This window comes from Podarcis melisellensis (genome assembly GCF_964234715.1).
Source record: "Podarcis melisellensis genome assembly, chromosome: 5".
Lineage (NCBI taxonomy): Eukaryota > Metazoa > Chordata > Lepidosauria > Squamata > Lacertidae > Podarcis > Podarcis melisellensis.
Genome location: NC_138537.1, coordinates 17941391 through 17966281, shown reverse-complemented (window position 1 = coordinate 17966281; position 24891 = coordinate 17941391). Strand labels below are relative to the sequence as shown.

The following is a 24891-nucleotide window of genomic DNA, read 5'->3' as shown; positions in this document are numbered from 1 at the left end:
GTGCCAGCCATTATGCCACACGCATTATGTCACAGTTGCTATTTTCTGACATGCCAACCCTCCTTGGTACCCATTTGGTGTTGTGCCATGCCCTCACAGCAGGCATGCTGTGGCTGGCAATCATGGCATTCTGAGAAAGTTCCACATGTGCCCACTGGCTCAAAAAAGCTTGGTGACCCCTGCCCTTGGCAGTAAAAGATGTTTAGATACTGTGGTGAATTGTCTCTCCCAGGCTGGCCATTGACTGTTCTTCACAAGAAGACTATAAATCCCAGTGTTGTACCAACATCTGTCCTCCAACTTTTTGGAAGTAATTTGTCTCCTGGGAAAGAAGTTTCAATTTTTCTGCCTCTTTCTCAGGGTCCTTTAGAATTTCTTTAGAATTCTGGAGGGTGGAGACAGGGAAGAAATTGGTTCGCTTGGCATTGGAATGTGAACTTTCCCAATTTGCAATTCCTGAACCAATAAGCCAATCAAAACACAGCTCTCCTTCAAAATTTGCACTTCTTCAAATTTTGTGATGTAGGTCTCTAACCCAGAAGTGTGCACCAAAATGCATATATTAGTGAAAATAGCATATAAAACATTATATCAGAGAAAATTGCTTGCAAAAAAAGGTGTATATTAGGCCAAGTTGCAAACAAAATTGCATATGCTAGAAAAAAATGTGTGCAATATTTCATGCTGTTTTTAAAGAAAAAAAAATTCAATGTGGAAATGTGACAAAGCAAGCTTAAGATTGAGAAACTGATAGAACTTAAAACTGACAATCCCATGCTTACTTAACTTGCTTCTGAGTAGATTGTAGTGTAGGATTTTAGTGTAAAGTTATTTCCACACAACAGAAACCAAAATTGCACATCATGCAACACACACACACTGCCTTTTCACTTCTTGTCCTTTTGATGGCCCTAATACAGGTGTGCAGAAATGGCCTCTCAAAATTCCCCCCCCCCCCCCCCGTTTGTGGGCAAAGAAATTGGAAATGACTTTTCCACTGAGTTTCTCCAGTGTAGAGGACAGGAGATAAATTCTCCAGCAGTTTCTCAGGGATGAATCTCATCATTAGCAGAGGCATGCATGGCCTTATCAGTAACTTCTTTCTTTCCTTCTTTCTTTGATACCCCAGGCCATTCCCAAGACCTACACTGGCAGAGAGCAGAGTCGGCCCCCACAAACAATGGTGGAGAATATTCAGTGAATATTCAATGCCTCAAGGACTGCCTTACCCCACATGAACCAACCTGGGTCCTTCTCCATGTGTCTCCTCAGGGGGTGGGTGGAGGGGGGCGGCGGCATGAGAACAAGTGTTTCATGTTATGTTGTCCCCAGGGAGGCATACCTGGCCCTATCACTATTTGTTTTTAAGCAACAATCAAAATCATTTTTCTTCAGCAGGCCTTTGGACCTTAATTTTCTGGTTATCTGTTAGTGGGGTGGGATTTTAGTGGGCTGTAGACCAGTGGCGGAGCTTCATGCTCTGGCACCAGGGGGTGGAGAGCAGGCAGAGGCATGGTGCATGTCCTGGGGGCGAGGCGCCCAGCGCAGGCAGGGGGACAGCCACTATGGCACCCCACTGGGATCGCACTTCCAGGGGCGGTGCGCTCCCCCCACACTCCTCTTCCTCCGCCAGTGCTGTGGACCTGTCTTTTATACATATTTTCAGTGAGTGGTTTCAGATGTTATTAACTCTTGTTTTTACACTTGCTTTTAATATTTGGTTTTGTAAGTGTGGGGGGACAAGAAAGAGCTTTTAAAGAAATATCTTCAGAAAGTTATCTTCTGAGAAATTGCAGCCCACAGCACAGAAATGTGTTGATTATGGGATTGATGGCAGTGCTTCCAAACAACCAGCAGTTTTACACTGTAGAGGTGGTTTCCACATTACATCTACCTATGTATCTATTGGATTCATACTGGTTGGCCTTCAGTCTGCTCATCCCCCATGATTCACTTTTCAAAATGCAGATCAGCCAGCTCAGAGTTAGTGCTGTGACATCATAAAATAGAGACCTGTCCATCAACTTGCAGTTACGTATCATAGGATAACATAGGCCATGTTGATATGGATTGTTCCTGGCTGTGTGACAGCACCCTTAAAAACCCCCACTTTTCTTCCTTCCTTTCTTCTTTGGCAAGATTCCCTGCCCAAAAGTGAGGAAGGTGAAGAATACGATTTGCTCCCTTGTTGCCAACAGGTTTAAGAATAATCAGCAGATGGTTTCTGAGTGAATAATCCAACTGGAATAATGTCAACACCACTATTGAATTTGCTCCTCTATTGGATTATTCTCAAGATAAACTACAACTTGAGCTCATTAGGTACATTAATTTCAATCCCCCTCCAAGTCGAGTGATGCATCGAGGAGAGAACAAATTAAAAGAAATGTGGCCAGCAGTGGACAAGGATTTGTAGAAATGGCTTCTAAGAAGCTCTTAAATATTAAATGTTATGTTTAAATGTTACCAGCATGCATATAAAGCAATAGGTCTGTTGGCACTGGGAATGTTTGTGGAGTGGTCTAAATAATTTAAGCAAAAGATGTGCTCCTTTTTTCTTAGACCAGGTGCAGGCAATCCCTCCCCTCCCTGTGTTAAGGCTTTCATTCCCTTGGAAGTAATCTGTCAGGGGCCACATGCTAGTAGTAGGTGGGGCCAGATACAAAAGTGGGTGGGGCTACCATATTTAAGTCCTTCTTTCTAAGACCTCTCTTTCTGCTCTTTCTCCTCTCCCACTGGGCTGCTAGGCAAGGAACAAATCACTCTCACCAGAGCTCAGAACTGGCTTTTCAAATTGGGCTAAGGGCCACGTGACATTAACCCAGCAAATTGCCCATTTCTATCTACTACAAACATCCATTCTTTTTTCATAATTGTTCTGCAATGCATTTTGTGTAGGCAGACAGTTCTACATGCAAAACGAGGGAAGTGTCCGCTTTGTAACATTATAGTTTTGCAGAGGCATGCAATATTTTTGTAGGGTTTTGTTTTTTAACTGGTTTAATGAGTCAGTGAGGCTGGAGGGTTATTGATCTGCACACAGGAGTAAATTCTCCAAAGGGAGAGATGGGGCAATTGTTCATCTGGTCACAGGGACTAAGTGAGGTAGAGGCAATTTATCTGCAACACAATGGAAACATAATGGAAGCTGGCATGATAGATCATGTGGTTGTGCTGGATGTGGGCATCCAAAACTTTTGCAACATATTGTTTGATCCTGTTCAAGACATTGTCCAGCTGTGGATGAACAAATGTATTGTTTACACAATGGCTACAATTTCCTTTTTCCAATGAGCATGTGAGTAAATCAAGCCATTCAGTTGTGTGTATTCAGTTGTCAAGCCCTCTTTAGCAGTTGGTTTCTTAATAGCTGAGAAGGTAGCAGGGTCCCAATACCTCTTAATGGATATATTCAAGATTAACAGTCATTCCTATGGACATCCTCTCAGAAGTAAGTCCTATTGAATTCAATGGGACATCGTAACTTTAAATCACCCCCAAAGAATTGTGGGAACTGCAGTTTACCTTTTTCATAGCTACAGAACCCTTAAGAAATTGCATTTCCCAGGAGACTTTGTGTGTGTGTGTGTGTGTGCGTGTGTGCGTGCGTGCTTTAAATGTGATTTAAAGACATGGTTTGTATTTAGCCTTATTCCCAGGTATGCATATATAGAATTTCAGCCTAAAAAGATGTCCACAAAAGCATTGCATTTCAAAATCATAAGTTCCATTCAATTTTAAATTTATTATCTATAAAACTTGGGCATAGAAATGTGTTCACACGCAGTATGAAAAACAGAATTGGTTGGGTGAATAACCTGCTAGAATCTGGCCTCTAATTGTAACGGTTGTCAAGCTGGCAGTTAATTTATTTCCGTTTCTGACAATATAAAATCCTTCTTTTCACAAGGGAATATTAATGCTCAGAATTCTCTAGTGATGGCCATTAGCCTAAATGGCTTCTTTAAAAAGGAATGGACAAATTAATTGCAGACAGGTCTATTTCTGGCCACGATAAATGAACTGAGCGCCCATAGTTCTGAGGCAGTATATTTTTGAATAGCATATTCTGGAGAAAACAAAACTGGATGACAGTTAGCTTCATAACCTCCTCCCCACCCCACCGCCTTTTGGGGAAGGGCTATGTCTCAGTAGCTATGTACACAAGAAATCCCAGGTTCAGTCCATGGTATCTCCAGGGTGAGGGTGAGGCCCTTCTCTGAAATTCCAGAAAGGCACTGCTATTGAATGTTGACAGGGTACTAGACTACAGTTCTCATCACCACTGATAATTGACTATGCTAGCTAGGGCTGGAAGAAGATCAAACCTATCCATTCTTAAGTGAGCCCTGAGTGCTCACTGGAAGGACAGATCCTGTAGCTGAGGCTCCAATACTTTGGCCACCTCATGAGAAGACTCCCTGGAAAAGACCCTGCTGTTGGGAAAATGGAGGGCACAAGGAGAAGGGGACGACAGAGGACGAGATGGTTGGACTGTGTTCTCGAAGCTACCAACATGAGTTTGACCAAACTGCAGGAGGCAGTGGAAGACAGAAGTGCCTGGCGTGCTCTGGTCCATGGGGTCACGAAGAGTCGGACACAACTAAACGACTAAACAACAACAACAGCTAGGGCTGGTGGGGGTTGGAGATCTGAAATATCCACCTCTGGTCTTGACAATATTCAGCTAGATGGACCAATGGTTTTACTCTGTAAAAAGCAGCTTCCCGTGTTCCTACTGGAACATGGATTCCATCTGAAGAGGTAAGTTTAGGTTTTGCTTTAAATCAATGACAAAGCGTGGGTTGCTAGCACCCAGGGCAGCGTAAGTATTGCACACATTAAGGCAAGTGTTGCGCACCCTAACTGGCACCTCCATGCGGTGCTGCTGGTGCCAGAAGGAGCTGCAGAGCACCGGCAGGACATACATGTGCGCCTCCTCAGGTTAAGGTACCACTGCTGTGAATCTTGCCATCTCCCCACCTCCCCTGCCATCAAGGAATGCTGCGCTGCTGAGAGATACAGGAGCCCATCCTCTCCCTGCTCTGGCTTGGCATGTTGCTCAGGTGCGGGATGGAGAGCACCTCTGGTTGGGGTAGCAGCTGCAGAGGTGTGCCCCTCAAAAATTTTGTGCTCAGGGAAATCACCCTGGAAGGTACACCTCTGCTTTAACCTATTTTAAAAAGGAAATTATGATGGCATTTTATTTCAGCTGTTTTCATTTTCATTTCATTTTTTTAATAAAAAAACACATGTTGAAAATGTTTTCCGTCCCTCACTGAGCTTTATCTACTCACCTTACATAATCATGATGTAGCTGATAATAAAATGCCTTAATAATGTACTGAAAGTATGAGATACTGGATAAATACAACATTTCCCAGATTAATTGTGTTTGTGAGCATGTGTGTATGCGTGGGCGTGTTATAAAAAATAAACCCAAAACTCAGTGAAAGGTTTGCTTGGCACTGTGTATGCTATCTGCTTTCAGCATATTCTCCACATAAGAAGTCTGACATTTATAGGAAAATGGCCTATATTTTTCTTGAAAATACCACATGTGCTAAATATCACATTTAAGCACAAAGCAAAAGGCAGCTGTTTGCGAACAGAGAAATCGGAAGAGACCTTAGGTGCTTCTGTTAACACTGAAGTCTTTTTTGCTCATTCAACCCTCAACCCCTTTCACAGTTTGATACTTGCTTTACACTTGCCATTTATAATTTACAAGGAGAGAGGGGGTGGGATTCAGTTTATCTAAGTGAATCCGAAGCCTAAGATACTGCCCTGAGAAAATGTCACAGAATGGGATTTGTTGCTCATCTCTTGTTCAACAAATCATAGAATCACAGAAATGTAAAGTTGGAAGGGGCCCAGGGGTCATCTAGTCCAACCCCCTGCAATGCAGGAATCTCAACTAAAGCATCCCTGACAGATGACCATCCAATGGGCTGCAGCCTGGTAGTACAGCACATGCTTTGCATACAGAAGGTCTCTGTTTTAACTCTGGGCATCTCCAGGTAAGGCTGGGAATGTTCCCGGTTTGAAATCTTGGAGAGTCACTGCTAGTCAGTGTAGACAAGACTGAGTTAACTGGATCAATTCAGAATAAGGTAGCTTCATATATCCCTAAAAGGTCATTTTTGGATGCCGCAAAAAAGATCCATGCAAAGAGTACATTTGGTTAAAAATGGAAATGGACCACTGTAGCGGCTCATGTAAAACCGAGGATGCTGGTCTGTATCAAGACAGCTCAAGAGAATCTATGCTGATCAACTCCAGGCAGCATAGCCAATTGTCAAAGATGATGGGAGTTGTAGTCCAAAACAGTACCCAGTTTGGGAAGGCTGATATGAGTGCTCTGGCAATAGGGAGGAAAAAATTTAAGGAATTTTGAAGAAAGGCATTTGCAGCTTCAGCTAGGAAGCTGGAGAGCTAAATCCCATGAATGGTTTGGAGAAGCCTGACAATGCTTCTCTTAGTGGTGGGTGGAGCTACATTGGCAAGTGCAGAGACTGGCTGTTGCATGGCAAAACAAAATTTTAGCATCACACAGGGCGCCACTGAAATTTAGGAGCCCAATGATCTGTCGTAGGAGCCATGTTGGAGCCTAGGAGTAGGATGGAGACCATCATAAGGGTCACTGGTACACTGAGAGAAGGTTTGTAGTTCGAGTCCTCATCAGAACCTGAAGAGTTTGGATTTGATACCTTGCTTTATCACTACCCTAAGGAGTCTCAAAGTGGCTAACAATCTCCTTTTCCCTTCCTCCCCCACAACAAGCACTCTGTGAGGTGAGTGAGGCTGAGAGACTTCAAAGAAGTGTGACTGGCCCAAGGGCACCCAGCATGTGGAGGAGCAGGGAAGCAAACCTGGTTCACCAGATTACAAGTCCACTGCTCCTAACCACTACACCTTCAGTTGCAGAACTCTCCTGTCTTTCCCCACTCAGAATATTTGATTTAGGAATTATATGCTGCTGCTTCAGCTAGGGATATGGGAGGATTTATTTATTTATTTTTGTCCACTTTTCACAGCAGACCAAGCTGATCCAAGACTCCTGAACTTGCTTGCAGGTTCCCAGTTGGATTGAGCACTTCTGAATATTTTTAAACGCTGTTTTTGGTACATGCAAAATACCCGTTTGATGTAAGAGATGCATACAAAATGCATGTTTTATGGATGTAATGAACTGAAAAGCATTGGAAAGTGCCTATTTTTCATAAAGAAGAGCATGCAAAATGCATATGGTTTAAAGGCAGATTTCCCATCTGTTCTTTGCGGGGGGGGGGGGAATCCCATCCAAAATAAGATGGAGCAGACTTATGACTGAAACAGAAAAGGGCTTTGTCCACCTTTTTCCAGCATGCATCTTTCTATACAGTATTGGCTTGAAAATAAAAACACGACACATATCAATAATAAAACTCCAAAGCAGCATGAAATAATATACTAAACATTAAAATGCTGGGAGAATAAAAATAAGGGCCTGTTTGCAGAAAGATATTGAAGTAGGCATAGACAAGTCTCCCTAGGGAGAGCATTCTGTAGGCAGTGTGTCAAAACTGAGAAGACCTTTTCTGCTGTCTCCACCTTCTTCACTTCATCTTCTGAGGGCACCCAAAGTTTTGGGCACAGTGCAGTTTTGAGATACTGGTGGTTGAAAGCATCACAGTTTTGAAAGGTTCTTGATTCAAAATGGCATCCATTAGTATCCAAACATACTCCTTGGTCTCAGGAACAATCAAGGAAAATGTGGTGACAATATCTTAAGAGATGTAGAAATGCATAGTGATCAAGCAACTTTCCAAAATAGATAAGGTATCCAATACTAGTCCTACTCAGAACAGACCCAATGAAGTGATGTGATTAACTTAGGCCCATCAATTCAATGGGTCTACTCTGAGTAGGACTTAGTTTGATACAACTACCAGCAGTGAGCAGTTTTGTAAACTGCTTTGAGAGTGCCTTTTTAAACAATCAAGTGGTATGTACATTTTTTGAAATAAATGTAGTCACTATTTTAAATTTGCGCATCTACATAGAAATGCCAATTTTATGCAAACAATGCCCCTTTTTCTCTTGGTGCTGTATTACTTCTTTTTCAGAGTTTAACTGCCAATTGATTGAATGGTCCAAATCCTTGAAAGAAGTGTCATGTCCTTAAACTCTTAATGCAAATGATATTTCGGCAAACAGAATGCAAAAACGAAGGGCTCAGTCTCGTTAGGCTCAGAAATAAATTGTGATGTGCTTCTTATAAGGAAAGGTAGCAGTGCAAAATCAAGAAAGAAAGTGATGGTTTAATAACCTTTTATTTTTAATCCTGTGTAAATATTTCTCATCTCACCGATTCACTCCAATTGATTATTTGTTTTTCATCTGGAAGCCTGTAAAAGTTTGGGGGAGAATATAATCCTCTTCTCCCTCTGTGATTTCCCTCCCTGTCTCTCCTTAATAACATTAGAGTTTGCAAATGATGATAGATTGGCTCCAGCATGACAGTTTCATGATGCTCTGGCAACCATGAAATGAAGGCCTGCTTTACTTTATTTTTTAAAGAATCGTGGAAGAGCTTATTTTGTCCTGGTGGCACCTGCCTAGAGAAAACGTTTTCATGCTACAGCATGTGGTCAGATTATGACACTGATTCTCAGTTCAGGGAGAGACGAGCTTAGGTACCTGATCCACATTGCAATGACCTACTTTTAATCTGACACAAAGCATGTGGAAATTTAGCGAGCAGGAATAATTTCAAATATGCAGCTTAGGGAGCCGCTTACAGAAGATACAAGTCTGCAGCCATTTCCTTTGAACCATTGCTTATTCTAAAATCCCCGTTCCTTCCTCTGAGCTGTCCCATTGGGCTCATTGGATCCATAGTATTTTGTGGGGTTTTTTTTTTAAAAAAAAATTACCAGTGACATACCTTTGCTTTAAACACCTTCATTGCTTTCTTTTCAGTCATTCCAGGGGTGGCTAACTTGTGACCCTTCAGACCAGAGCCAATTTTATAACTATAATGTTTTTGGACCGCAACTCCTGACATCATGGACTTGTAGTACAGCAACAAATGGGGGGCGGGCACCATGTTGACTAGCTCTATCCCAGATGTTGTTGGACTACAACTTCTATCAGCCCAGACCACTAGCCATTAGATATGATGGATGTTGTAGTCCAAAAACATCTGGAGAGGCACAGCTGCCCCACATTCATTGCATGATTAAGATATGACAGTGTTTAGGAGCTGTATCACCACAACCCATACATAGTAGGCATTTACGTTCAACTATTGCCTGCCACTTAAGTCAAAAGCAAAATACCCATCTAAATTGGAATTTCTACATTACTAAACTGGAATTTCTACATTACCGGGTCATGGGATTATAGGAAGCTGCCTTAAAGGCGTTGAACCTATCCGTCCATCTATCCCAGTATTATTTATTGTAGTCTCCCCTGACCTGGTGCCTACCAGGTGTTTGGAATCCAGTGTCCATCAAACACAGCCAGCATGGACAATGGTAAATGACGGTAGGAGTTACAGTCTAATAAAATCTGGAGGGCACTGGGTTGGAGATAGCTGCTGTACTCTGACTGGTTTTGGCTAAGAATCTTTTGCAGCCCAGTGTGATAATTCCAGAAATGGAACTAGGACCATTTACCACAGTGGCGTAGCGTGGGGGGTGCGGGGGGGCCGGTCACATCGGGCGCAACATCTGGGGGTTAGGGGGCGCAAATCCATGGGTTAGGGGGTGCAAATTACATGCCTTGCCCCGGGTGCTGACAACCCACGCTACGCCACTGATTTACCGTCCAAGCAAACACTGGCTCCATCTGAACTAGGTATTTGAAGTTGGATCATACCCCTCCAAGGGGCCATTTATCCTTCTATGATGCAAGATGTAACGTCTCATCATTTCCACTCATCCTCTCTCCCTGGAGAAATGAAGTGAACCGGTCCCTCCAATTTCTCTGCCCACAAACAGGGTGGAGAATTTTGAGAGGCTATTGACGCACAGCTCTGGTGCGAGCAACATCCAGATTACATCAAGGCTCCCTGCATTTGACATTTGGAAAGCATTACAGAACACTGCTTTTCTGTCAAAATACCCTCCCCGCCTCCCTCTCCTGAACTAAGGTGAACTTGCCCTAGTTTTAGCTGGTTGCAAATAGAATTTTGGGGTTGGCCAGGATGTATGCATGTCCCTCAATACCTCCATCCTGATTGCTGTTAACACAAGTGTGGGGCAATCACTTCCTGTGATGATGATTCCCCCCCCCCCCAACTTTTTTGCTGTTTGCTACAAATCATAAGAAGTCATTAAATATGCTAGCATGCTTGCTATGTTGAATGAGGCAGGTCTGCTTAAATGAGAGCTGCTCCCTTACATAGGAATTAGAAATACTGGAGAAGTCCAGAATTGGAATCTGGCTATTGGAAATGTGAGCTTTCAAAATTACAAACTACTTGCTCCACTTGGATCAGAATGTGAATGGGGAAAGAATTGTTGATCTACCAGCCTCTGTCTGTCCTTGCTGACTTCTCCATTCCTTCCTGAGCACTAGGTCTGGCTCTGGGATTTTCCTCCACAAAACGATTGTGCCACTCTGAGAACACTCCTGGAGGGCTTGCCTGTGCCCAGTATGAGTTTGCAGTACATCATGTCATTGCACAACTGTTAATTTTGGCTGGCAGTACTTCTCCAAGGTCTGAAACCAGAAATGGGGAACCTCAGACCCTAATTATAATTGTGGCCCTCCAGACCTCTCTGTCTGGCCCTTAGGGCACACCACCTCCCCATCACACACCCATCCCCAGGCCATACCCTTTTCTATCCTTGCTTTGCCTCATCCCTCCTCTTCTTCCTTGGCTGAAATGTGCCTTGAAGTATGATCATGCTTCCTGCTTGCCTGGAGTATGGTGTGCAAGTGTGTGTAGAAGCTAGTCTAAAGTGTAAAGGTAACATTTGCATTCATTGCCCTGCCCACTTTTGCCTATGACTAGGTTCACTTTTGCCTTTGGTTCTGTCCACTACTGGTATATGGACCTTGGAAGTCTGCCCAGCAGGGAAGATGGCTCCCAGGATGAAAAAGATTCCCCACCTATGCCTTGGGCAGAGGTCCTTCCAGGCTGCTACCAGTGATCAGAATTGGAGGTGGTGAGGATGGAATATATGACTTGACCTACATAGGCATTTCTTTTTGATGAGAACAATTGGTAAGCTATGGAGTTTTTTTATGCAATCCACTTCCAATCCATAGGCATGCAAATCAACACCAGCCAGTTATATTACTTGTGTTGTACCTTTATAAACATGACAAACTGAACTAAGCGAAATGGATTCATGATTTCTGGTGAACATTTCAACTCTAGTTGACTTATTCATTTACACTGACCTTTGGTCCTCCAGGTGTTACTGAGTGATCACCCTGATAATGCCTAACTGTTAGCCTTGTTGCCTGAACCTGGTAGGAACTGGTGTCAAAAAACATCTGGAGGTCCACAGGTAGCTGTCCCTGGTTTACATAGTGATTTACCTAGTGTCCTCATTAGCCCTCAGTGACATCATCACATATCCAAGACTTATTGGCTACTTAGCATTGTGACATCATACTGTTTACTGCATGGTCAAAGTGAATTTAGATTACCAAACATTCAAAAAGGAGAGATATAGCAGTCATGGGAGACTTCAAGTACCCCAACATCTGTTGGAACTCAAACTCTGCCAAGAATATAAGGTCCAACCAATTCCTCACTTGCCTCAATGACAATTTCATTTCCCAGAAGGCGGAATAAACAATAATACTTTGGCCACCCCACGAGAAGAGAAGACTCCCTGGAAAAGACCCTGATGTTGGGAAAGATTGAGAGCACAAGGAGAATGGGACGACAAAGGACGAGATGGTTGGACAGTGTTCTCGAACCTATCAACATGAGTTTGACCAATCTGCGGGAGTGCCTGGCGTGCTCTGGTCCATGGGGTCACGAAGAGTCGGACACGACTAAACAACAACAACAAATCATGGCCCTGGTCCTCAGCAACAGGAAGGAACAAAGTGGAAGTACTGGGAACCTAGTATCCTTTGTATTCTATAACCAAAACATGGATGACATTAACGTAAGTCAACATAAAAAGTCAATTCTGCTGAAGACGCTGTCATTGTTTATAAGATGTCTCTACTTTCAACCATATATGCTGTTATCTCTTGTTTAGCTCTCTTTATGCCTGTGAGGAAGCTCATCCTCTCATGTTTCTCCCTCTCTGTGGTGGTACCTCCTGGACCTGTTATTGGCCCTCTTCTCTGTATATACACTGTCCTTAAGTGACCTTATCAAACCCCATGGCTTCAGTACCACTTATACACAGATGACACACACGTTTTCCTCTCTACCCTTGAACTGTCCCCTCCTTCCAATACCAAAGAATGTATTTCCCAAAAAACTGTCACCGTCCCTCCAAAGAACTATTTGCATTTTGGTCACCAGACTCGATATGCTCAAGACTTTTCATCTTATACATGTTCCTCGTCCATTTACACATTACGCTCAACAACTGTACAATCTGTGCGCCTAATAGCTAGCACATGCAATATTCAGCAAGTATGGACTCCACCTATGTGTGTACACAACATTATGTATGTAATAGCTGAGCAAAACAAACCATGCAAGCACTTGCATGTGCATCAAGACAGCTTGCACCTGTGTTCAGCGTAACATGTAAAGATCCCTAGTGTTACTTTCCAACCTGGGAAATGCTCTCCTACATAGTTAGGACCCATTTTCTTGTACAGCACCATGTACACTAGTAGCACAATCATCATCATTGTCCTCACATCCTAGAATCATAGGAACAATTCACAGAATTGCCATATACCAAGTCAGACTATTGTTCCACCTAGCTTGATATTGTTTGTGCTGATGGACAACAGCCCTCCAGTCTTTCAGACTTTTCTCTAATAGTCTCCACAACTACATAATCATGTCCTCACTTCAAACTATGATGCTCATATACTCTTCCTTATCACAACAAGCCCTAAAAACTCCTTATACACAGACCAAAGGATCTCATCCTGCACCCTGTTCTCACTATAGGAAGAACCAAAGTACAACATCACTCTCCTCACTTGCAATTCCCAGAAATGGCATCAGCTCTACACCCCTTTATCAGATGGGAGATAAATGTATAAAATCCACAACTAGGAGTAGATTACCAGAACACTGCAGCTGCCTTTTAAGCACAAAACTTTGAGGGAATCCAAGAATTATGAAAATGAATGAACATTTGGTTGCTTTTTAACTGCAACCTCCATCTTTGTACAGTCAGCGCACCAAAGGTTTTGGCCTTGAAACATTTGAGATTATTTGGGTCAAATTATGAACTGGGGGGGGGGGCAGTTTATTGATTTATCCAGTGTTTTTATCTGGTCTTTCACCCAATGATCTCAAGGTGACCTATATGGTTGGCCATGTGCATTCTAAACTCACAGCAACCCTGTGAGGTAGGTGAGGCTAAGAAATGAGACCTGGCTACAGTTTGCACAGCGAGACACATGGCAGGAGTAAATGTGGTCAAAAGTGGGCATGGCCATCCCACACCCTGGCACACATTCTCTCTCATGCACACACACACATGCACACAAGAGATATCCATGCAGATGAGCAAATTATCTGATGACTGGGGAGGGGGTAATTTGCACCAAAGGCAAAGCTTTGGTTTTTCTTTGTTTATCATGTTTCCCCAGTATATTTTGCCTAATGGACACATCTTTTGCAAAGCAATTTTCCCTAATATAATGCATTTCTTTTTGTTATTTCCCCAGCATGTGCACAACATATGCACTTTTGTAAACATTAAGGGAAGCATGAGTTTTGAGGGGTGGCTACGTTTCGGTTTGCATATTGTATGGTAAAGTCTGCATCATCATCATCATCCTTTATTATTTATACCCCGCCCATCTGGCTGGGTTTCGCCAGCCACACTGGCGACTTCCAACAGAATATTAAAATACAATAACCTATTAAACATTAAAAGCTTCACTAAACAGGGCTGCCTTCAGATGTCTTCTAAAAATCTGGTAGTTGTTTTTCTCTTTGACATCTGGTAGGAGGGCATTCCACAGGGTGGGTTCCACTACTGAGAAGGCCCTCTACCTGTTTCCCTTTAACTTGGCTTCTCGCAGCAAGGCAACCACCAGAAGGCCCTCAGCACTGGACCTCAGTGTCCGGGCAGAATGATGGGGGGTGGAGACACTCCTTCAGGTATACAGGTATTCCTGTATCCATCTCCATCAGGGCACTGAGCTTGCTGGTGCTGTATCTACTTAATTTTGCGGTTGCTGCTGCCCATGTGTGGGGATTGCTCTGGCAGACTTGGCTGCAAGGCAAGAAGTTAGCCATCTCTGATCTAGGCAACACAGCACAATGACATGATCAGCCAAAACTGAAAAGTGCTATTCTTCTAGAAAAAAAGAGGTGCCGGAACTGACCATGAACGCCTCCCTTGTTCTCTTAGAATGGCAATGGCACCCACCTGAGAGATGCCAGAACTGAGTTCCAGCGAGTTCCTGCTCAAAAAAAGGAAAGCGCTGCTACAAAGAGATTTGGGCCACTGGCAACACAGTACACAGGCATAAGATCTGCAGGCAACACCAAGCCTTCGAGGTGTAGAGGATTATTCCTAGCCTTTTATTTGTGGTTTCTTAGTCATAGTGAGCTTCACTTAGACAATGAAGATTTTCTTGGCATCAGTATTGAAGCTGCAATTGCCATGGAAACTACCATCTGACATTATATTTATTTCAACAGGAAAAGTGGAGGAGGCTAATGTGATGCATTGAGGAGATATGTGGCTTCCAGAGAGCACCACTGGATAGAGCAGGTGTAGGGAAGCTTTGGCCCTTCAAATATCACTGAACTACAGTTCCCATCAGCCCCAGCAAGCATTGCCCGTGGCCAGGCAAGATGAGAGTTGTAGTCAGCAGCATCTGGGAGGTCAAAGGTTCCCCGCAACTGGGACAAAGGAAAGACACAGACTGAATACGTCGGAGAAAGATTGTAGCTGAGCAGAAGAACATCTGCTTTGCATGCAGAAGGTCCCAGGTTCCATCCCTGGCATCTCTTGGTAGGGCTGGGAAAGATCCTTGCCTGACACCCTGCCATTGTGGCGTAATGGTTAGAGTGCTGGACTGGGAGCTGGGAGAGCAGGGTTTGAATCCCCACTCAGCCATGAAGCTTGCTGGGCCAATCTTGGTCACTCTCAGCCTAATAGACCTTCACAGGGTTGTTTGGGGGATGAAATGGGGAGGAGGAGAACCACAGACACCATCTTGAGATCGTTGTACGATAAAGGTGGTACATAAATGTAATAAAATGAATGAATGAATCTAGCCAATACTGAGCCAGATTGACCAAAAAGGCTGCATATATAAGGCATCTTTCTACTTCCCATGGGGTGGTGATGCAAAAAGATTATACTAGTGCACTGGGTGTGGGTAAAGGTAAAGGGACCCCTGACCATTAGGTCCAGTCGTGACCGACTCTGGGGTTGCGGTGCTCATCTCGCTTTATTGGCCAAGGAAGCCGGGGTACAGCTTCCGGGTCATGTGGCCAGCATGACTAAGCCGCTTCTGGCAAACCAGAGCAGTGCAAGGAAACGCCATTTACCTTCCCGCCAGAGTGGTACCTATTTATCTACTTGCACTTTGACGTGCTTTTGAACTGCTAGGTGGGCAGGAGCTGGGACTGAACAACAGGAGCTCACCCCGTCGCGGCCGACCTTCTGATCAGCAAGTCCTAGGCTCTGGTTTAACCCACAGCGCCACCTGCATCCCACCTGGGTGTGGTTAGAAACTCCTTAAACCTTGTATTGTGGTGTCTTCTCCACATGGCTCCAGCTTCAGTGGTGCAGTTAAGCCATAATAATAAAATCTAAGCCAGCCTTGCTGTGATTGGACTCCACCTGCCCAATCTGCTGAGCAGGGCCTTGAGTTTCTGCTGTACTGCCCAGCTCCCCACCATGCATCCAGGTGCCCCCTTATTCCTTCCTCCTGCACACACAGGTGTTGTTTTTTCTCTATAGCCTGATAGTGCAAAGTTGCTACAGCCAAGTTCTATGATCACATACAACCATCTTTTCTCACATTGGACAGCTAATGAACAACGAAAGATGAAGTGGAAGCTACTATGCCGGCTGGATATTGGTTGCCTCCTGAACTTGTCTGAGGAAGCATATGGACCACATAAAATTAAATTCCAAGTGAATGTTTTGCCGTGAAGAGCATGCCACAGAAAGACAATTTAGCTCGTTTAAAATAACATATACATTCGGCATCTACAATGCCAATCACACTTCGCATCTGTCCAGAAAATAGTTTTGAAAACAAGAAACAAATGCATACCATAGAACCTTGTATGGATTCAAACAGCATATTTGAACTTCATGGTGCAAAGACATTGCCTTGGCCTAGGGGCAGGCAAACCACTTTCACTTTCTCACTTTTTTTAGCTTTCGGTTCATTTCACCACATTTCCTCATCAGTTTGCAATTTTTAAAAGAAGTCCTCGTGAAAATTCATGGGTTTTTTCGTGTGCATTTCTCTCAGTACACAATTTTTGATAGTCACGTTTTGCAAGCAGATTCCCCTGATATAATGCACTTGGTTTCTAATTTCTATGAAAATATGCATTTTATGCAAAAAAATTAATACTCCTAATATACACATTTTTGTATACATCCCCCCCCCCCAACTGAAGAATTGCATCACAACATTTGGAGAAGTGTGAATTTTGGAGGATATCTGTGTTTTGGTTCAGCATTGTTTCAGCAAGTTCCCATTACATAGGCCCACATTAAAAGGCCCGCCAAACCAAGTTTTCCCCCATTGGGTCCCTCTACTGGCATGATGTATCCATAAACCATTAATACATTTTGATTCCATGGTAGGAGCCTCTAAAGAGAGATTCTTCTACACATCTCCAAAGAGAATCAGTTTCTGCTCATTTCTTCGCAGGCTGTAAACACACACACAAACACAAAAATCCCATTGGTTTCCCATTCAGGTGCATAGGAACATTTGAAGTGTGAGCTTATACTGAGTTTCTGCATCATAGCTGTATATTGCTGAGAGCCAAACAACACACATTCAGAAATATCATTCTGTTCACAACCTTTTTGGGACTCTAACACTTCAGACTGCAGTTGGAGCTTATGTTCAGATTGCCAACCACACCCCAGTACAAAGGAAATAAAAGAGAGAAAATTAATCCCTATACAGTGGTACCTCAGGTTACATACGCTTCAGGTTACATACACTTCAGGTTACAGACTCCACTAACCCAGAAATAGTGCTTCAGGTTAAGAACTTTGCTTCAGGATGAGAACAGAAATCGGGCTCTGGTGGTGCGGCAGCAGCAGGAGGCCCGATTAGCTAAAGTGGTGCTTCAGGTTAAGAACAGTTTCAGGTTAAGCACGGACCTCCGGAACGAATTAAGTACTTAACCTGAGGTACCACTGTATACAAAAAATTAGCAGCTTAATAAAAAAAGAAGACACATCTTCACCCCAGTCAAGTTATCAGGGGTTTTTTGATAAGGGGATAAGCAAGACCTGTGTTTTGAAGTGGTATGGCCTCTGCATGGTTGCTTCTCCATTATTTTGCTTAATATTATCCTAGTCATAGAATCATGGAACCAACACAGGGTCATCTAGTTCAAATCCCTACCAATGCAGGAATCTCAGCACATGGTCTCCCATCCAATTTGAAACCATACTGGACACTGCTTAGCTTTAGCAAATATGCTAAGGCTGCCATTGGCTTTCTAAGATCTCTGACAAAATATTTTCCAGACTGAGCATCTTTGACAAGAGATAGTTGGAATTAAACCTAGAGTCGTATGGAGACAGAATATATGATCTACCACACCAAGCAATGGACTCTCCTTTCAATGTGTTCTGTTGTGATTCAGCTGAGTACTCAGTCTATATATATATATACCATAATGACCTGTTAGGCAAAAATTCATATAATCACCTAGGCTACAGCCAATTCACAGATTTCCACAATGATTTTTTTTCTGCTTCTTTGCCATTTTTTATACCAACTGACAATGCCAGATCTCTGCAAGGCTTTCTGGGTGAGCAATTAGTGATTAAATTCAAGGAAAACAGAAATCATTTGGATCATTATCAGTACAATGCTGTGCATGTCTACAGCTAAACTGTAGACATAATCCCAGGTGATTGTGAATAGGGTTGCAATATTTTTATTTATTTATTTATTTATTATTATTATTATTTTGAAACTAGAAATGTTTTCCTTTCAACTTCAGATTTTCGGGAAAAGAGCTGCTGGGCGTACTAGTGCTATCTTAATATAAAGAATTGTTTTCCAACATCAATAAAAGGGTGAATAAAATGAATGTTAGATCAAATAAATCCATACTTATTGGACTGAAAAAAATGCCATTTTCTTCTAAAAGGATAGTGGTGGATCCATTAAAATCAATAAAAAATAGTCACATTTGTTTATGACTAACTAAGCCCAGATCCTTCTCATAAAAACTTGAATACAGGAGAAATGCGCAAAATCATATTTTAACATAATTACCCCCAACAAAAACCTTGCTTTCCCTACATAACAAGAGAAAGTTGACAATTAACAGAACTCTGCTGGTGCAAACAGTAATTAGGATCATCCAAGGTTTCACAAGCTTGCCAAGTGATTGAACTTTGACCTTGAAACTGATAATCACAGTAACTACTTCAGATTCTCAGCACACTTTGTACACCTGAGATTTTTGCTGGCCATTTCGCTTACGGTGATCAGTTGGTTTTACATCAAACATATTGATTTATAAAATCCCTGGGTCATAAAATACAGCCATAACCTGTATCCTCAGAAAGTCATACATTTTCAGGCAACATGCAGAGTATTTCAGGAGATTTTATTTTGCGGGGTGGCAATGGGGGATTCGAATGATCTTAGGTCCTATTTGTACTGTGCATCATATCATATCACTTTAAGCAGTCATAGCTCCCCACCCTTTCCGAAAAAAGAAAAGAAAGACTCCTGAAAACAGTCCTTTCTTAAGGATGCTAAGAATTGATAGCAGACCCCTCTTCCCCTCACAGAACTACAATTCCCAGAATTCCCTGGGAAGAGGGATGATTAAACCAGTTCTGTAAGGGGAATGGGGAGGGAGGTCTCCTAACAACTAACAGAATCGTAGAATTGAAAAGTTTGAAGGGACTGCTACACCAGACACCCTTAACAAACTACAGCTCTCAGGATTCTTTGGAGGAAGCCAAATAGTATATAATACTGCCTTAAATAGATAGGACAGCCTTAGCTCTTTGGGGATTTCAGGCAATTTGTGACAACATTCACTCGGCTTTGAGATCTCACTTTCAATGCTATCGGAAATATTTTTGCACCTGTCCTTTTTTTTTAGCGTGCTTTAGTATGCTTTGAAGATTCTGGCTAATATGGGATTATTTTAATTGGCTGGGCAAAGACTTGGAAAGCCCAATTGCCCAGCTGCTTATTCTAGACACTCTGTTATTATGCCCTGCCTTGCTCAATGCCCCGCCTTGCTGCTTTGTGTTTGGGGAAGTGCTCCTGTTCCAGCCAGCTTTCCCCATGCTTTGCACTTCAGATTTGAAATAGTGAATTCTTTTTTAATCTACTGAGCTCAGTTTTACATTGCTTAGGTTTTTTGATCATTACGGATGGTGGTATTTCAACTGTTGTGGGCTCTGAGTAAAACAAACATGTTGCAGGTGCGAGGCATACACAGCAGTGGACAGTGTGGTGGCATGAAGAGGATGATGGGTGGGGCGGCGGCAGCAGGGGCAGCGCGGTGTAAACGTGCCAACAGGCACACCATATTGGCTCTGCATATGCATTTGCACCATGCCAACCTCACTTATGCCCCATCGCTCACCCTCTCCATGCTGGCATGCAGCAGTGACCCAGCCAGGTCAGGTGAGTGGCACAGCCCCAGCACACCATCTGCGACTAAGTAGACATTTCAAAACAAATACAGCGGTACCTTGGGTTACAGACGCTTCAGGTTACAGACTCTGCTAACCCAGAAATAGTACCTTGGGTTAAGAACTTTGCTTCAGGAGGAGAACAGAAATTGTGCGGCGGTAGTGGGAGGCCACATTAGCTAAAGTAGTGTCTCGGGTTAAGAACAGACCTCTGGAACGAATTAAGTTCTTAACCCGAGGTACCACTGTAAATAAACTAAGCAGCTCCAGAGAGAGGAAGGACAGGAAGCCCCCCTCATTCAGCTGGACTCTGAACAATTGCCATTTGCCTCTTTTCCCACCCGTAATTTTCTTGTGCAATTGTCACGATACCTGTGTTTGCTTTTCTTTCTTTCTTTTGGTCTCTCCGCCCCCCTTTTGTTTTGAGCCCATTGCATTTTAGGCTACTGCTTTAAACTGAACAACTTTAAGCAGAGGAATGTGGTATATAAATCTAAAAAAATAGCTCAATAAACACCCACGCAAACTTGGTGGCCTCTTATCAACTGCTTTGCACAACACCACGTCCCCCAATGCTGGAGAATCTGCCATACTCTCACCCTCCCTCCTGCCCAACAACTAGCTTTTCCCATTCAATGCAAAGAGTTCTTGTATTCAGCATAATACATAAAACTGAACTTCTGTCAATACACAATAGGTAACCATTTAGCATTTCACTTTCCATATCACATCAGCAGCAATCTGAATCTCCACAAAAGACACAATTCTATCACCAGTTGTGAAAACCCTTCATCCTGCTCACAGCATTGCAGTTTTCATTAATAATACTTTTATAACATATGTGCAGGGGAAGGAATATTATACTTATATGTCTTTGACACGTTGGAAACTTTAAAACCTTTTGTTCCATTCATTTAGTAGAAGGTTAATTAGTAAATTATACCAATCATTCAACTGTTTTGCTATGACTGTTTAACTCTTTTGTGTTTAACCATGAAAACAGGAGACTGAGAGGAGAAATGACTGCCATCTTCAAGTATCTCAACAGCTCTGACAATCCGAGTTGTTCCTGATGCTTAATCAACATCTCCTTTTTTGTAACTTGAATCCATTGGTTGAGGAGAAAACAAGCTTGCTCTGCCTTCTACGTGACAGCCCTTTAGAGATTTGAAGATGGCTATCATATCTCCTCCCAGTCTCATCTTTTCTAGGCTAATAGTCCTAAGCAAGAGGAGATTTACTTAGGTCCTCTGCTTTCTATCCCTGTGATGTCTGTGCTCATCTCTTCTGCGCCTATGCTGAAGTGATGCAGGAGTTCCAGGGTTGCTAGGCAACCAACATTTCTCCACCGCCCCCATCTGTTCACCAGACTACACCTCATCCTCCTCACTTGCTTACACATCACACATCCCAGAGAGGGTCAGGATTCAAAATATTGTTTGGAGAAACTGAGCTCTACAATGTGGTTTAGCACAAGCCCTGACCAAACATCGCATCCATTTGTTTCAGAAGCACTCTAAAAAAATTATACTAATTAGAAGTATTGAAGCATTTTCTCAGGGGGGGGAGGAAGAAAGCATCACTCCTGTAGATGTAGATAATCTCATTTTATCCCATTCCTTCCAATATTCTAATAATGATGCTGAAAGTGATAAATCACTCAGATTAATGAATGAAAATAGCCACTGATACAATGACCCACTTCTGAGAAACCCGAAACAACAGATTTGTTCATTAGCAACTCAATCCCAAAAGCATTATGAACCAATAAAATCCGACTATTATACGGAGAAATGTTATAGCTATATATTCGTACCCCTTATGCACAGTGGGTATTAGTGTAATTTTTAACACATGAGAGAAATTGCCTGCACAAGGGAACAAAAAAATATAACTCGATTTTAGCCAAAAAAAAGTATCTCTTTTAATACAAAATTTCATTCTCATAAATTTATTTCCACTGAATAAATAAGATCGCTTCACCATTTTCAGGTGAAAATTGCACCCTATATTGGAGTTGAGATGCGAGTATAAATAAAATATAAACATTATTTATAACCATTTATTCCCGCTATACTTTGATGTGTGCAATACTGTATTTAAAATGTGTTCAGCACCTTGTCATGGTAAGATCTGCAGTTTAACCTGCTCTGTACAATACTGAATGGTGTTCATGCATGTGTTGTTATCAATAGCTGCATAATGACTGCCTTTCAGAGTATCTGGATCTGCTTTTCCTGGTTTATAATTTTGTTTAACGCATGCAAGCTTATCTGTACCAACAACTTTTTTTGAGAGAGATAGAGAAAAAAGTGCTTAATGCGATAGGAAGAAAATCTATATTGTAAAGACAGCTGTGTGTTATAACTCAATAAGGTGGGAAAGACTGAAAGATGGGTCGGTTCCAACATCCCTCAACAAATGGGATTCCCATTCTCCCCTTTCTTCTGCAGCCCCCCTGTCTGTCTCAGGGGATCCCCCAACCTTCCACAGTAGATTTTGGGGGTGCATGAGGTCTCCAGAGAGAAGCATGGGAAGTCAATTGAGCAAAAAAGACACCACAATTGGATATCATAGAGTTTTTTGAAGAGCTTCCAATATCAAAGATTTAGGCTGCAATCCTAACCCCACTTACCTGGGTGTGAGACCCATTGAATTAATTGGCATTAGTGTCTGGGTAGACCTAGTTAGTATTGAAACCTTAAGGACCAAGAATAATTTCAGGAACCCTGATAGGTTCATTCCCAATGGGTCACACACCCAATGAGCCTATGGGTGGGCTTTTTGTATCTCCTGGACCTATGAATTCAAGCAGAAAACCTCTGCTTCTAGGTGGCCATAATGCTCATCCCATCTGTACCCCAATAGAAACATATTCTGAGTCTCCTGCTAGCCAGCCTCCCTGGATTCAGCTCTCTTCCTCCATGTGGGCCTTTGGGATGCTGATTCCCTGCTACAGGGGAAAAGGATCACAGCCATGTTTTCAGATACAGTACGCAGAAATTTAACAGGATCAATCTAACCCCGTTGGCAGCGTAAGGATGCTTTCTGTAGTGTAGAGGTTTTTACATTCACCCCACAGCTGAAAAGGTCCCTAAATTTAAATCCAGGGTTTTTTTAAAAATCCTTTTAGGGAAGAGGTCATAAGTATCAGAGCCCATCTTTTGCACACAGAAAGCTCCAAGGCTCAACCCCCTTGCATGTCTCCCATGCATGGATTTCATGCAGCCTGCAGAATTGCTGTGGGTCAGAAGATAAAATATGCAGCGAGATGCGACCCAACAACTTCCTCTTCTCCCATGCAATGTGGCAGCCTCCCTGTCTTGTAGCAGACTTAATGTAAGGGTTAATCCAGCCCTGATCACAGCCATAACCCACCAAGCAAACTGTTGTTGTTGTTTTTTTTTTGTAGAGAAGGTGCCAGCCTTGCGCACAAGCTTATCTTGGGGGCAGCAAGATTATATGCAGCAGGCACAAAACCTCCAACCGCACATTTGCTACCTGTAGGCCATTTAATCAGTACATAATATAAAAAAGCCCAAAGGCAAGAGAGCTTAAACTGTGCACATGGGCCTGTCTCAGTCCATAGTCTGGCGTACCGAAGCCTAAATTCTGCCACAATCCCCCAGTGAGTGGTGCTGGGTTCTTTGGCTATCGACTAAAAAATAAAAGGCCCAGCAGAGTTAAACCATTTCACATTCTAAAGCTCTCGTTTTTAAAAACTGATTTGTACATGGTTGTTCATTGCACAGCTCTACCACATGTACATAATATTATATATACCAGTTTTCTTCTTTAAAACAGTATTTTCAAAAGAGCAGACTTTTCTTTAAAATAAAATGAGCACGTATATGACATTGTAAAAAAAGTCTGACCCTGGCCTAAATTGCTATGATTTATGCTACGATTCCTTAACAAGATTTGTTAGAAACACCAATGAGCATTGGAAGCAGCTTTTAAGTGTTTTTCTCCTTTGCAGCAGAAACATTTCATTTTCCCTGGATAACATTTTTTTTTAGTAAGACAAATAAAATATATATTTTGCAATATTTCATTTCTAAATACATTTTCCTTTTTTTCTGCATCAGTGTGCAATGTGTGTGTGTGTGTGTGTGTGTGTGCGTGCGTGCATGTATGTGTGTGCGTGCGTGCGCACCAGGGTGTGTGTGTGTGTGTGTGTATGTATAAAAATCTTCAAAATAGAGGATTTCCCCGTTTCACATCCGTACACACCAAAGGAGCTAATATCCACACTTTCCCTTTAATTATATCTCTATCTCGATGTAAGGCATTAGTGACGTCTGCTGAATTACATTCAATGCGATGATTTTTCTATTAAGGGCAGATTCAAGAGTCGAAGTGGAAAGCACCGTTGATGGGCTGTGCACAATTCAAAAGTAACCTTGGGTCTCTGTGAGGCAATTGCTGGAGCTCTGTCGCCATCTACTGGCCATACTGGAAGGTGTGAGGTTTTTTGTTTTGTTTTTCCGCCACCAAACAAAGCTTTTTCCTTCGGCTTTATTCATGTGTCAACCCAGTTCTACAAGAAACAAGATACCAGCTAGATACCTTGGAAAGAAACGAAATAAACAAAGCATCTTTTCCACTTTCTCCCCCTCCCCCCCCCCCGACCTCTCTCTCTTCCCCTCTTTGGTTTTATTCTAACCTAAAGGGCTTAAAGAATAACATGCTCCACACAAATCAATTTGGCAATGTCATAGCGACTGAAAAGTTAAAAGAAGAAATATCTTAAATAAGAAAATTCCACAGACAACACTTCATTGTCTCACATCTCCAGCTACGGTTTCAGTGAAAACGAGTGTGAGATCAGAGAGGCAGAGACTTGAACTCATGCTATTAGGCCTAATTTTCTCGGTTGTTTTAGTTTTTATCAAAAAAG

The 24891-nt window shown here is 42.5% G+C and overlaps 2 protein-coding genes across 5 annotated transcripts in view; both read right to left on the bottom strand.

Moving 5' to 3' along the window:
* Positions 1 to 24891, bottom strand: part of SLITRK3 (SLIT and NTRK like family member 3) — a 39125-nt gene that overhangs the window by 3092 nt on the left and 11142 nt on the right. Inside the window, exon 3 of one of the 4 annotated variants that reach the window (XR_014168251.1) lies at positions 23296 to 24531. The exons of the other annotated variants lie outside the window; for them this stretch is intronic. The gene's annotated coding sequence lies outside the window, so the exon portion shown is untranslated. Of the gene's footprint in view, positions 1 to 23295; positions 24532 to 24891 lie in introns of those variants that run through there. 4 annotated transcript variants of the gene reach the window in all.
* Positions 1 to 24891, bottom strand: part of SI (sucrase-isomaltase) — a 250836-nt gene that overhangs the window by 218823 nt on the left and 7122 nt on the right. The window lies entirely within an intron of this gene.